This window comes from Eurypyga helias, unplaced genomic scaffold, assembly GCF_000690775.1.
Source record: "Eurypyga helias isolate BGI_N326 unplaced genomic scaffold, ASM69077v1 scaffold12449, whole genome shotgun sequence".
Taxonomy (NCBI): Eukaryota; Metazoa; Chordata; class Aves; order Eurypygiformes; family Eurypygidae; genus Eurypyga; species Eurypyga helias.
The window spans coordinates 16,113-31,818 of NW_010272770.1; positions in this window are offsets into that span (position 1 = coordinate 16,113).

A 15,706-nucleotide genomic window follows, 5' to 3' on the forward strand; every position below is an offset into this window, starting at 1 on the left:
GTTGAGAAGGCTATAGCAATAATTGAGTTTGAGGTAACAGCTGGGGCGGGATAGGAGATCTTGCAGTGTGAGGTTTGAGGAACTCTGTCTCTATCATTACCAATGAAGATGAAACAACATTTTGATACTGGACAGCAAATAGTTACACATGGAGGGGAAAAAAAAATCTGGTACTGGGGAGTGGTAGGACAGCTCTTCTTAATCCTGACTTCAGTCAGACAAGCTCAAATACTGAGAAGCCCGAACAGACAAATTCAGTTTTCTGTCATAAGTATAGCTAAAAATTGAAATGGAGGAGGTGTTGGACTCTTCGCTGACTGTGAGCTTAAGTGTGAAGTATTTTACCTGTCCTCTGGGAAAAAAAATAAGTCATGACATTGTACAAATAGGATGAGATTATCATAGTGATAGATTTTGGCTTCAAAATGGCAAACCTTTGGGGCACAGACTGGTCTCAACCCTCAGTTTTCACTAGCTGGCCTGTAACTTTAACTTCTACTAAATAAATATTATAGAACGAAAAGCTTAAGTTAGTGTGATCAGAAGTTGTGAGTATTGGATGTTGGAACACAGCTGTAACTTTAAGTTCATAGAGTGGGGGGTGTGTATGTGTGTGTTCATTATTTTAATAGAACCCTTGCACATCTTGCCCCCTAAATTCATCCACAAGCTAAGTGACTTCCATTGCTCCACTGTGGCTACTGTAGAAATGCTCATCTTCAAACCGTTAGCTAAGGTGTGTTGAGAGCACTGGCTCGAGGTAGATACTCGCTGGCAAATCCGGCCTTAATGCTGAAGTACCTGGCGTATGTCAGCATCTCAGAAATGAGGCAGTGTGCTTTACAAGGGCCTTTGTCGGTTCTCTGTTTGCTTAATGGGGTAACTTGTCCTGGCGGGCAGTCAGCGAGTCCAGCCAGCATTCCAGCTGCTAAGATTTCTGTAAGACATGTCAGTCATTTCAGACTAGTGTTATCATCCTTAAATGGCTGAGGACTTCCTAAACTCTAAACTCAGGATGGTTGTGATCAGAGTATGGTTTTGAACTTTTATAGCTAAAATCCGTGTTCTATTTTAAATTCTCCAGTGTTTTTTCAGAAGATGAGGATCCTTACTTTCTTAAATATTTTGTTAGGGTCTTTTGTCAGGACAGCAGCCCCTTGGCGGAAACTGCCTAAAAGGCTTCTCCCTGAACGGGTTACCATTTAAGTCTGTCCTCTGTAAAAGGAAGAAGTGTCAAGTGTGTGGTCTTATATATGGAAGAAGAAGAAAACCCGCCAATTCTTCAAAAATTAAACAAACCCAAACATTTCCACAATTCTTACTAGAAGTATGTGACACTTTCCTAATAGCCTAAAAATTTTAGGAAAAGCATTTCTGGTTGCCATGGGGAAGGACTGCTTTTGACCAGTTTACAGTGGACTTTGAGATGAAAACACTTGATTCTTTTTCCCTGTCGGTGATGGAATTTAAAAATGCTCATTGGCGGTTTGAGGCATATGTCAGCTTTTCTTTCCCTGCTTCGCTGGCACCTAGGCAGCAGGTTGTGCTCCACTTCCTGATGGGCACTTTGCTGAAAGAGGGAAGATCCTCCATTATAGTCAAGGTGGTAATCTTACAGTAAGAGTAGAGTTCCTCATTTGGAAGCCTTGAAGTGGTAATGGCAGTGATAGTTGACTTAAGTTTTCTTTAAATATTTATGGATGCCAGCTTGAGTTAGGTATTAACTCATGACTGATTGAAAGCCTAAAAATATAAAAACAATTAGAAAGCAAAGCTTTCAAGATTTTGCCCTTTTGCTTCCCAATATGTAGGAAAACATCATGGACAGGAGAGGTGAGCTCTAATTAGCTCTTCTCATACCACCATCTTTTAGATCTTTCAGGACAGTTTCATCCCATTTCAAAGATAGATTGTTGGAGAGCGATTGCTACCTTAATGTTATAACATATGCAAAGAAGCATTTATTTTTCATTTGCTTATAAGGATGGGAGAAAAGTATAAATAAATTGAGTGCTTAACTTAAAAATAACTATTTAAAAATTATTTTTTAAGCCAGATAGAGGAATTACTGGTGCTTGGACCTCTTCACTATTTGCTTATCTCCTCCTACAGTATGTTAAGTAGAGTGAACACTGTTTTCTAATCTGTTCCAGTTGCACTGACTAAAGTGATGCATTACTATCCCATGTTTGAAGTGCTGCTTGCTCTGAGTTGCTGTAGGCATTTTAATCCTGGATGTTGCATCTTCAAGCCTACTAAGGCTGTTTGATTCCAAGTGCTGGTAAACTTGTCTACTAGTGGCTTAAACACAGATGTTGATGTAACCAATAACCAAAAAAGGCTTTTGTCAGTAGAGTTTGACTGTCTGACAGCATTTCAGTGTTTGGGTAACCATTCCTTGAGGCTTCAGTAGCAGTTCAACGGGGTCGTACACATTCTCAACAGATAGCTTTCCCTCCCAGCCCTGTAGAGATGGTGCTGATCTGCAACACCACGTAGCCCTCTCTTGCATAAGCAGAATGCACTGATTCATACAAATTTTATCAATATTGGCCTTTAAACTGTTATTCCCAGTTGCTCTTGCATCTGATGTTACTTAAGCAAGATGGCAGTACTTAGCAATCCACTTCAGTCAGAAATAAAATGGATTTGTTTTACCTTTTTTTCTGTGCAGATTTGAATCTCAAGTTTGCCAAATTGTGTGTGTGTTCTGTGTATTTAGTGCGCCACTGAAATGAAAGTGGGAAGGCTGATCTCTGCTTAGATGTCAAGGAAAGCACATTTGAGCACGGTAGGCAGATCCCTCTTGCTCGTTACAGAGGATGAAAAAGAGTTCAGAGTTATTTCATGTGCACCTAAGTCAGAAGACTCAGGAATGCTCACAGCTTACATTGCTGGAGATAAGAGGTACATTCAGTCTCAAAGCTTTTGGATCAGTAGCTTTAGCCAAGAAAAAAAACTTCCTTCTTTAGGCATACTCTGCAGGGAATTACCTTCGTATTACTATCCCATTTTTGACCCAGCATTAAATTTGGCAGTTAGAGCACTAACATGTGATTGCCAGGCCTCAGAGCAGTTTGATAATAATTTCACTAGCATGTCTTAAAGTCAATTTTGCTTTAATACGTGCTGAAGGCATCTGAATCAAGACTTTCTCCTTTGCATTCCCTTTATTTTCATTCAGGTCAGTTCTTTGTGATTCCTCTACTGTTATTAAAAATAAACAGGTACTGATAGTTCATTCTTGTTCGTGTTTAGAATACAGGTGAGGGTTTTTTTTCAGCTGAGAATTGCTAATAGATAAGTGGCAGATATTTGCTTTTTAAAGACCAGAGAATGGTTGGATATTGTTGTAAAAACACTGCTGTACTTCAGTTGAACTAGGTACAGCGTAGACTGGTGCAGTTTATGAATGAGTGGTAAAGTTATCCTTCTTAAATTCTCTTTTGTTTTTATTTGTATCTTGACTTGATGCTGTACAATTATTTTCAGACTTGAATTCATTTAAAATTAAGGTCAGTATGTCCGGCCCTACAAAAGTCAGTCTTCAGTTGTCAGCCATTAGTCCATTCTTACTGAAATGAATGAAAATCTTGAATATTTGTACTAGCTTATGAGCTTGTTAGTTGGTAGAATGGGTTCCTGGAAGCCTTCAGGTAGAAGGCAGAGAACTTCTGAAGTGAACCAAGTAGCGTGTGTTCTTTATCAGCGCTCAGATCCATCTCCCAATCAGACCGAGTCTCTTCAGGGGAATGTAGATGTACTTACTGCTTGGAACTTTGTAGTTATATTTGGCTATCTAATTCTAATAACTTGCATGTGCGTTATGCTTGCTTGCTTTGCAATAGCTAACCAAAGCTATAGGAGATCTTGGGGATTTGTTTAAAAAAATTGCTCTTTAAGAAAGAAAAAGGCTGGCAAGAGAGAAACCTGTCAGGCTGTGAACTGACTAGAACCAACAAAGATCCCAGCATTTTGTCTAAAAGGATTGTTTATCTAGTTCGTAATATAATGAATTGGGTAGCATGTGTATTTTCACATTGCTTTCCTCCAAGCAACAAAAATAATTAAAATACCCTACATTTCAGCAAGTCTATTTGGGAGATGTCTTGCCCTGTTTCTATTTTTAATTTAAATAACATGGAGTTGTAGTGAGTGTTCAGCATATTAATGCCTGACTTAACAGATTAGCAGAATTTGAATGACTTGCATTGTTTTGTTTAATTACAGCTTTATAAAAATGTAGATATTTGCATAAAGCCCATCATTGGATATAGGTATGTTTCAATGACATGGCAAGAAGAGGACCAAGACAAGTAAATATGTGCACAATTTAAATCTTCCTTGAGATGCTTTACTGTTCTGGGAAGAGATGTTGTTCTCCATGCAGATTCTGCTCTTCCTCTGTTTGCTCTTGGCTTCTGTTTGTTTTCATTATTTGAACTAAAATAAGAAACAAAGCCCTCAGACTGACTAGTTTCTGTCTCTCTAATATATACACACTGTACTTGCTTTTAACCTCATCTACTGCATGTTGTTAATGCTGTACACAAATGCAGTTGGAGTGTTTCTTCGGTGTTGTACAGCATGATGCATTTCATTCCCCTTTATAGTTTACCTCCCATTAGCTATATATTGCTTTACAACTGGAAAAAACGAGTTTCTGGGAATTGAGTCTGTTTGCATATAAATATTTTATTTCTTTTTTTTCCTTTTCTTGTGAGTCTTATGAGAAATGTCCTGCTTGGAGAGTCTCAGACAGTATTTTCCTGTGTTTATTCATGTTACTTTGCTTTATTTTATAAGTGGATATTGATTTCTGATGTGTTGTTACACTTAATGTTGAATAAATTTGACTTTAATTTTGAAAATTGAAACTGTGTTAGTGAAAATGTTATGTAATGTTAATTAATCTTGGACTATTCCCAGAATATATAAACTTTTTCTTTTTCTTTTTTCTTTTTTTTAAACTTGAGGCAAGTTTTCTTTGTTCTCTGTAGGATTCTGGCCAATATTTCTTTGCTTCATGCTATTATTAAAGCTTGACAGCAATGCTACCTGGAAAGGAAGAGTGGAGATAGTTCTGTTTGGCAGCTAGGGTGCTACAGTTAGGCTTGGAAATCCTGAGCCTTTTTGCTTGAAAGAGGCTTTCAAATTTGCTTATTTTGAAGATTTTGGGTTTTTTTCTTCTGAACAAGGTGAAAAGCCTTTCCAAATAACTGCTGGAATAATGCATAGCCTTCTGATTTTGAGTGTGAGGATTAGTTTGAGAACCTGTGGCTTTCTGCCAAAACCAAAAGTAGTCCTTGCTGTTGTTTAATATTAATTTTAACTCATAGCGACTCAGAGGAGGAAGAAGCACTGGCTAGACATCAAGAATAGCTTTTAAAAAGTGGTTTCTCATGTACCTGAAAGGTCCCACCTGTGCACAGGTGACAAGATTGCAGTAAGATGAGTGAATGACAAAGCAGGTGTGGACCATGGGATCAATTTTCTTCAGTAAATTTACAGTACAAACTAAATTAATTACTTTTTTTCCTGGAGAAAAATAAGATTATTGTGAACTGAATCGGTATATAAAGTACTTTCAGTTGTAGGTGTCTAATAGAGCCCTCTTCAGACGCAGGAACTTGGTGTGTGTGATGGTCTCTGGTTGCACTTCAGTTTGTCGTTCAGTGTTCTTGATGGAACAAGGCTGATTGTCCATGCATGGAAAAGGCACATAGGCTGGCAAACTCTGCATCAGCCTACATCTTCAGAGCGCCATATACCTTTCTGTTGGGCCCCTGGTATTACTCTCCTGCAAAATTTTGATTGAGCTATTTCAGCATAGCTTAAGAAGTGTCTTATTTTTACCGCAAGATTTGGCACTCAAGCAAGTGGAACACAGAGCGTTCTAATCTCATGGGGTATTACTGAGCTTTGGTTAATTAACAACTACATCAGGCTGGTATTCAGTCACTGAAGTCAGATAACAACGCCACCACATACACACACCCCCACACCCTGATGAACTGCTTTTGATTACTGTTGAATTAAAGTCCATTTCCTTATCCTGCCAAATTTAGGCTTTAAACTGACAGTTTTACCAAATCTGCTGGGTGATGGCGTTGCTTGTGAGTCTATAGCATGCTGTCTGCCCTCGGTGAGATGGAGAATGGGGAACAGGGTTGAAAGAGGACAGCTAATCTCTTGTAAGGTGCTTTGGGCGTTGAGCAGTTCCTAGGAATAGAGTGTTCCTGGTTAAGCCAGGTCTGGGTCAGTTAAAGGTCTCCCATACTCCTGTTCTTTTGGAGTGCCTTGTAAGGATGTGCGAAGTATCCACTAATGTAACTAAACAGAAAATATTTTTTCAAGGAATTTGAAGTAAAGTTTAGCTGAGTTTCCTATCAGCTTGAGCTGCAGTGCTTGTCTCCTTCAATCCTGTTTCTCTTATTCCTCTATTTAAAATTGTCACTTTTCCCCCAGTGTTTCCAAGAGGAAGTTAAATGGTTAACTCGTGAATCTAAAATATAAACCTAGTTAAGTTCTGAAGGCCAGAGTTTGTCTCTGTTCTAAGAGGTCTTATCTTTCACCTAGTAGCTGTTAGTATGCTGGAAGTAGTTTCTGAACTTCATGCTGGATTTCCATTTGTTCTGTATACTACTGACATCTTATAAAGCTGCTTATTCTCCAGTTTTTCTCATTGGTTTTATACAGGGGAGGCTTAGCAATAGGAAAATATTCCAGGAATTATAAGTCACAAGTACAGCATGTGGGTGAGGACATGCGAAGTACATGTGTGAGTGTAGAAGGAGACTGAGGACAGGGGTGCAGGAGAATGTATACCATTGTTTGCACTCTGAAATGAAAGAGTCTGGAAAAATGATTGAAAAGATGAGGTATGTATAGGGAAATTCAAACACAGACTGTGTAATTGTTGAAGTACTTCCCCCCCTTACTCCTGCTGTCATGAAATACCCTTTTTTTAAGGTGTAGAGATAAAAACCTAAAGAGGAATTGTGAATGCAAATACTGCTTTGGGGGGAAAAACATTCCATTCTGCTTTCTGCTCAACCTATAGAATGTGTTAGTCTTTTTGTAGCAATTCTAGAGAAAATAGTTTGAGAAAGATAACTAAAACTTCAGAAATAACATTCTATCTCCAATGATGTATTTGATGTTATCGGCCTTGAATGCTCCAAGATAGATAGATGACTGTGCTAAATCTGCAAGAAACAAACCCAACCACCAAACCCTGTGGTGTTTAAAGTGTTGCCTACTTTGAGCATGTAACAGCCTGGATAATTGTAGTTTATGTTGCCAGAGATTTTTTGATTCATTTATGCCTGGGGTGGAAGAAGCAGCAGAGGTATAAGAAAGAAACACTGAGTTTTGCAGAAAGTTGATAAAAGTTAAGGTATCACCAGTACCCAACAAGCAAAGGGCTTCTGAGTGTGGACTTTCTCTAATGAGGTTCATGATGCTTTAAAAAGTCGTTGTATTTATACCTCCAGGCATTGCTGAATTGTTCAGCCAAAGGTGTGCTTTAACTGTGTAGTTCCTGCTTTGATGTATGTCTTCAGGTCTGTAAACAGCAAAACCTCCAAATTTAATATGTAGAAGTTAAAAAAGCCCAAAAGCCTCAGTTGAGAAACTTCAAATACGAGAGAATACATCCTTCTAAGGCAAGTTTCCTAGTGTAAAACAGCTAAATATAACTGTTATGTATCAGTGGTCTTGATTTCTTTTCATAAGCTGCTCAGCCCAGCACTCCCAGCATCTACCTTGAAGTAAAGTTGTGTTTAGTAATAAATCAGACTTCTTTTTGTATGGTGTAATGCAAAGAAAAGTTTCTGCAGTGCGATTCATGCCATTAAGTGTACCTCTGCAACCTCCATTGTCTAAACTAGGCCTGGGCTACCTCTGCTGCTTTGCTGCTCTCAACATACCTCCTCACGTTACAGTAAAACTTAACTTTTTTGGCAAGTTGAAAGTGCTTTATTGGAATTTTGTTTTGTCAAGCCTGGAATAATTCCTTCCTGGCAGGTCTGGCCAGAGCTACTGGGCATTACTGTGCATCACGTCCACGGGAACTGCTGTAGCTACTCACTGCCATTGCGAATATTAGCCGTAGGCAAGTATACTGGTTTTGTTGAGGCTCTGCAGGGAGCGGAGAAAATTCTTGTTCACCAAAACATGGAGACTTTTCCATCTAAAACATGCCAATATGATTTAAGTAAAAGCCTTGAAGGAGCTCTAGTTACTGCAGTCTTGAATCAGGTTATGTTCTTGAAAAGAAAAACTTAGTATGACATTATCCTTCAACATCCCAAAGTAGTGGGAATAAAGGAAGACATAGTAGTTCCTCTTGCAAAGGGCTACAAAAGAAAGCGTTCATGACACAGCGACTGAGAGTTAGGAAACTAAAATTTGCTTACGTAGCTGATGGGAGCTGTGAAGGCACCTCAAGGCTCCACATTACATTTATCAGTATTTAACTTCATTAAAGATGGGAAAGATGGAATGTGTATGAACAAGTGTAGAAGAGCAATTAGATGATCAGTTTTGATAAACGTATGTTAGAAATGTCAAATACTTGATCCCTAGAATGCTCCAGATGTGATTTGGAAATCGGGAAAGAGCCTTAGCAACCCTGCGTGGCATTTATTGATGAGCTGCTAGTGCAACTTGAACATGCACGATGTCAGGATCGGAATTGAGTCTGTAGGAAGTACAGTGAGAAACACATTTATAGTATGGCCAGTTGCGCAAGGTAATCATTAACTGCCACGGTGCTAATTTCTCTTACAAACGCTAACTCTGCTTTGTTTGAATCAGTGGTTGAGAGAGGGGGTGTACTCTTCAGCATTAGAGCAAGGTAAAAAGGAAACCAAACTGGGCTCCTCCACACGTCTGAAGAGACACCTGCTGTTCAGAGCCCTCGTTAATAATGTTGAATGGTAATAATTTGGGAAATAATTGGAGATCCTGTAATTTAAAACTAAAGGTCCTGCAGGAGTCCTGTGAAGGGGAGCTGTGCAAAAGCAGAAACTCCTGCTGGTATTTTCTCTAAGCACAGCTCAAGACCATATACTTTCCCAGGCCTTGCTCCTGAGTGTACAGCAGAGAACACAGTTCTGCTGCTTGTGCTCCCCCTGTGTTACCTGTTGAAATTAAGTGTAAGATCCCCGATAACGCATGCTCATTCATTCCTTTCTCTAGACTCTGAGATACACCCTTTGCCAAACTTGGGGAGAATATTTGTCCCATGCTGCTTACCTGCCATAAACACCTGTAGGTGAAAGGGGATGTATTTTGGTTCAGATGGTCATCTTGTCTTTCTGGCTTCTGCCAGATCTTTCAGTATTCCTGTGAGACCAAACTGTTGTGAGGTTTGTATGGAAACAATTCAGCCTTCCTTGGGCCTAATTGGCTGCAGCTGCAAAGGCTATTTTGGATTTGTATCTACTGTAGTTAAGAATTCTCAAGTGTCCTATTTTCCAGGGGAGCTCAGACAAACCTGTTATCAAAGAGCTGTGATTGATTTTGTTGCATTACAAGCAAACATTAATTTTCTTTTGTTCTGGAGGGAGAAGGGGGCATCCCTTTAAAGATGCTCTTCATCTCCAAGCACTGTGTAAGCTGGCATATGTTAAATTCTGAACATCGGTGGAGAAAGCAGCACTGTAATTCACACATTTTGATTTGACAGTTAGGTCACAAATATGCTAACATTCAACTTGTTGGTTATTATTGCTGCTCCTTTTCACAAGGGAAAATTAGTATGCACATTAGAGGATGATTTCTCTACAAAGAATTATATAAACTAGGCAGGCAGCTCAATTTCTTAGTTGTTTGTGAAAAAGCCTTTTTATTTCTTACTGTATTCCCTGTATGGGAGAAGTCAAACATTCATTTGAACAGAAAGACTTGGAAGTTAAACAAATACTTCCCTCACTTTAAATGCAGCCTGAACTCTACTAGCTGTTTCCTCTTACTTTCTTGAGGGTCTTGCACTGGTGAATCACTGTTTTAATGCTGTGTTCATGATATATCCCATTCATAATTTGCCTGCGGAAGACTTTTAGGAAATCTGCCCTACCAGTGGATGATTTTTCATGCAAGAAAAGAGGGATTGTAGCAGCAAAGGACGCCTGCTTTGATCAATACTTTAGGGTGTAGTTGGAGCAATTGAAGAAGCTGGGACAGAGGAAAGAGTAGAAAAGGCAGTAATTCAAAGATCTCATTGGTATTACTTTTCAGGAAAATACTTTTAGATTGGGAATCTATAATTGGAAGCTCCATGAATATTTATAGCTTACTGGTATGGACACCAGGAGGATTTACCAACACGTAGGGTTTTTAATTTGGTTTAAAAAAGTATCCTATGATTTGAAACACTTAAGTCCATCAACTTGCCAACTTGAAATTACAGCTCATGCAAGTACTTTGGACATTTCTTCCAAATTAATTGTCTTCCAATATGATTATTACTAATGTTTTTATTACGCTTCTGCCCCCGTCTCTGGTAGTATGTTATGGTCAGCTGATACTAGCAAATCCTTGCTAAGTTGTGCTGGAAGTGCAGCCAGAATCTTAATTACTGAATTTTTATTTACACTTTTCCTTCCACAGCCCTATAGAACTGGGTTGTGGAAATAAATAGAAAATGGCTGTTGTGTATGAGACTGCACTCTGTGTCTTTATAGGGTAAGGATATAACTTAGTATATACTCTCTACTGTTGCAACTCATTTACCTATCCTTATTAAACATGAGGTAGTGTGATGGCCTTTATTTCTGTTTTTTTTTTGATGGCAAAGCATAGGAGTAATGTCTTGCTCGCAACTGTGAAGGAGTTTGCTTTGTGAGCCTTTCTTTACACAGCCCTCTTCATCTTATTTGGTGATGGATGCTCTGGAAATACTCTACAAAACTACAGTTCTTTAAAAGCTGCTTTTAATGAACCATTAGGACTTTGTTCTTTTCAGTTTCAGCAGCCAGACAAGGCAGCACCAGCTGAGCTTTCCCAGTGCGCTCCAAGGTAGTATTTGATTGCTCAGCCTGGACTGCTACTGATTGTGCTTTGTACGTTCTGAGGCCCTTGCCTGATAGGACCCAACCAAGAGCAGCTCAGCCAGGTTCAGCGTAAATGAAATAGGTACTGTATAGCCTGGCAATCTTCACAGGGGTAAGAGGAGGGGAGGGCGTTGAAACCTTCCTTCAAAGAAAATTGACATTCTTTGCTTTAAACTCAACTTCAGTTAACTGTGTGTGTTTTTGTGTATACATATATATGTATAAAATGAAAGTATGACTAAGGATCCATATACATTCCCACTAACACCTTAGAGCAGTGAATCCTTTGAAGTGAAAAAATTCTGTTTCGTCTACTGTCACTTTGAAGTGAAAGATTTCTGTTGTTTTCTGGCCCTTCAAAGGCAAGTGTTGACAAAGGTAGTACCTTTGGATCTTTGCTTTAATGAATACAAATAGATAACATAATAGAGTTAGTTAAGCTTCAGACAAGAAGTTGAAATCTAGTTGTTCTCATCACTTAATTTGCTTTGTCACTGTTAATTAGACAGTTTGATTGTTCTGTAAAATAAAGGCAGTACTGACTGGCTTCCTGCGAGAGGTTGAATGAATGTTAAGCTTCTGTTAATTGAAAGTACTATTATGACTTCTAGATATTATTATTAATTCACTAGATTAAGGGATAAACCTCTTCTGATAGTGAAGCATTTTCTCTTGCAAAGAGAAGTGTTGTTTTTCAAAGCTACATTAAACTCTGCTCTATCTTTCAGGATACTCGAACCTATTCATTTTCAGGGGAGAAACTGAAGTGAGTGCCAAGTAAAATGAACAGCCAGGAAAAAGTGTAATATAAAAAGCTTTGATCTTCCTTTGTCTTAAACAGGGAGTTTCATAAAGTGTTGTGATTGGGGGAAGGAAAAGACACAAATATACTGAGAATATAAGCACAAGGGGTGCGGAACCATCACAAAGGCTGTCAATGGTGGTCTATATGTATTTCACATCTGTGATGCTAGTTACTCTAAAAACCTCCATAAATGGATGGAGTGCACACAAATAAGAGAGGACTGTTAAAGTTTATCCTGTCATTGCTGTTCATTAGCTGAAGACATTAACATGCTGTATTGGGTTTCTGTGGCAAGTTTTGGTAGCAGGGGGGCTATAGGAGCTGGCTTCTGTGAGAAGCTGCCAGAAGTCTCTCCTATGTCCAACAGAGCCAATGCCAGCCGGCTCCAAGATGAACCTACCGCTGGCTAAGGCTAAGCCCATCAGTGATGGTGGTAGTGCAGCTGGGATAGCGTGTTTGAGAAGGGGAAAAAGAAAACTGCGCCCGAAGAGAGGAGTGGGAATATGTGAAACAGCTCTGCAGACACCAAGGTCAGTGGAGAAGGGGGAGGAGGAGGTGCTCCATGTGCCCCTGGGGAGGAAGGAGCAGCAGAAATGTGTGATGAACTGACTAACCCCCATTCCCCATCCCCCTGCGCTGCTCTGGGGGAGGAGGTAGAGAAGATGAGGAGTAAAGTTGAGTCTGGGAAAAAAGGAGGGGTGGGTAAGGTGTTTTAGGATTTGGTTTTAATTCTCTTCTACTCTCATTTGATTGGTAATAAATTAATTTTCCCCAAGTCGAGTCTGTTTCGCCTGTGATGGAAACTGGTGAGTGACCTATCCCTGTCCTTATCTGACCCACAAGCTTTTCCTTAACATTTTCTCTCCCCTGCCCAGCTGAGGAGGGGAGCAGCTGGGTGGGCACCTGACACCCAGCCAGGGTCAACCCACCACACATGTACTCTGCTAAAGCATAGTCCTTCTTTCTGGAGTTTGTGTTTCCTTTCCTGGAAAAGTGCCTTGTAGTTTGGCTTCATTGGAACTCAACACACTCAGCAAGCTCACCTAGTGTTTCAAAATACTGAGATCTTATGCTGGAGATTGGGGAACAGTCAGTTTCCTTTTTAAAATTTTTAAAAAATCTATTTTCACCTTATTCAGTCACCAGAACATGGAACTTTTAAGATCAGAAAGAACCACTGGATCTAATCTAACTCCCCTTCTGAAGGCAGGGTCACACACAGCAGGTGCGCAGGAGTGTCTTCTGTTTGGTTTTTAATATCTTCACAGGTGTAGACTCCACAGTGTCTCTCTGGGCAGCCTGTACCAGTGTGTGATCAGCCTTAGTGTAAAACCAGGGTTTTCTTTGAATGGAAATTCCTGTTTGAATCTATGGCCATTACCTTGTGTCCTTTCACTGTGTGCCACTACAAAGCACGTGGCTTAGTCTTGCTCTCATCAGGTATTCATACATATTGATAAGGTCTCCCTGAGCCTTCTCTTCTCCAACCTATACAATTTCAGCTCTCCAAGCCACTCTTAGGATGTCTGTCCTGCAAGCATCTTCATGGCCCTGTGCTGGAACTACTGTAGTTTGTTCATCTCTGTTGTACTGGGGAGCACAGGACTGGTCACAGCACTTACGCTGTGTTATCAAAAGTGGATGTATAATCTTCCTCTGTCTGCTGGCAGGGCTCTTCCCCGTGCATCCTGGAAGGCTGTTGGCCTTTGTTTCCAGGGTACATTGGTGACTCATGTTCCATTTCTTGTCTGCCAGGATCCCCTGGCCCCTCTCTGCAGATGTGCTTTCCTTCCAGTTGCACCCCAGCCTCTGCTGGTGCATGGGGTTCTTTCTCCCCAAATACAGAACTTGAAATTTCCTTTTCCTGAACTTCATGAAGTTCCTATTGGCTCATTTCTCTAGGCTTTTGAGGTCCTTTGGAATGGCAACATGCCCATCTGATGTATCAGCCACTCCCCATTTATTTATCATCTGCAAACTTGCTGTTGGTATGCTCTGTCCCATCTTCTAGTTCATTAATGAAGAGGTTAAACAGTACTGGTCCCAATATCAACCTCAGGGATACCACATTAATGATAGGCCTCTAGCTGGGCTTTTGTGCTTGCTGATCGCAACTGGTTTGAGCCTGGCAGTTTAGCCACTTTTCAATCCACTTTATTGTCCATGTATCAAGTTTGTATTTTGTCAGTATACCTTTAAGAAAGTTATGGGAAACTGTTGAAAGCCTTGCTGAAGTCCAGATAAACCATATCTGCTGCTGTTTCCTCAGCTGCTGAGCTCACCACTTTATTGTGGAAGGCTATTGGACTGTTCCGGAGCGATTCCTGTTTTGTAAGATCATGCTGACTCATCTCCTCCCTGTCCTTCATGTGCCTGGAAATGGGTTCCAGGATTATTTGCTCCATCACCTTGTCAGGGTTTGAGGTGAGGTCAACTGGCCTGTAGTTCCTCAGATCTTCCTCCTTGCAAGTACCAAGATGTGATACTTGCTCTCTTCTACTCCTGAGGAGCCTTCTTCAGTCACTGTGATGTTTAAAGATAATTGATAGTGGTCTGAAAATGACATTGGCCAGCTCCCTCGGCACTTGCGGTGCATCCTCTCCCTACTGAGAGGAAGTTTTCCTTGCTCCAGACTTTTCCATTGATTTCAGGGACCTGAGATTCCTGAAAGGCAAATCTTGCCAGTAAGGATCAAAGCACAGAAGATACTGAGGTACTCCATGTACCTTATCCATGCCAGCTGTCACTGTATGCTGTGTGTCCCATTCAGCAGGCCCATACTGCCCTTAATTTTCCTTTAATTGTGATATGCCTGTGGAAGCCTTTGCCCTTTATGTCCCTCACAGGATTCAACTTCAGATGGGCTTTTGGGTACCTACCCCTGTTGTTGCACACTTGGACAGTGTCTCTATGTTCCTCCTGGGTTGCCTGTCCCTGCTACCGTCTCTTGTTACATTTCCTTGTGATAGCTGCGTTTTGTCAGGAGCTCCCTATTCATCTGTGCAGGTGTCCTGCCACCTTTGAGTTTGGAGGAGGTGATCCTGGGGGGAGAAAACAAAACCCAAACAGCTGTACTGAATCCCCCGTAACAAATGGGATGGTAGCCCTGCAACTGCATGCAGACCTCTTGTCATGACGCCTGCTCTGCGTGCTGTGAGCGGTAGTGTCCAGGCACAGCGGAGAGGCGCTCAGTCATGCTGGCTTCCTGGTCCTACCGTGACTGGGACTACAAAGGCCTGTCACAACACCAAACAACTCGGAGGACACGTCCTTCAGTGGGTTTCTGCTTTAATGGAGATGGGAATAAAGGAAGTAGTGGAGGACTATGAATGCTGGTTGCTGCTCTCTGCTCCTGAGATCCACTATTCCTATTTAGTCGCTGTTCTAGCAATAGAAAGCAGTTTGCTCCCCAAGGAGCCAGAAATGATCAGTGAAATATTGAGAAATGTAGTAAAAGTTGAGAGGAACACATTTCTGACTTCTGGGAGGGGAATGTCATGTGAAAGAACGTGAGGGCTAGGGTGTTTGGAGGAAATATGATATTCAAAGGACAAGTGATTGGAAGTAGGTCAAGACTAGCTGAGTTGAAAAGAAAGGTTAATGTACTCAGGGTTAAGAAGATATCAGAATAAACAAATAATAAAAAGACTGTGAAATGTTAATAATACCATCCCTCAAGTGACAGGAAAAGAAAGTGGTCAGAAGGAACACTTTTTTAAAGAACCTATGCTTCATAAATCATGTAAAAATGAAATGCTCTGTTCTGAGTAATTCCAGACTTTACTGTCTTTGTCCTAGGATGTATGTAGGTTGATGTGATCTGAAATGGAACCAGAGTCGT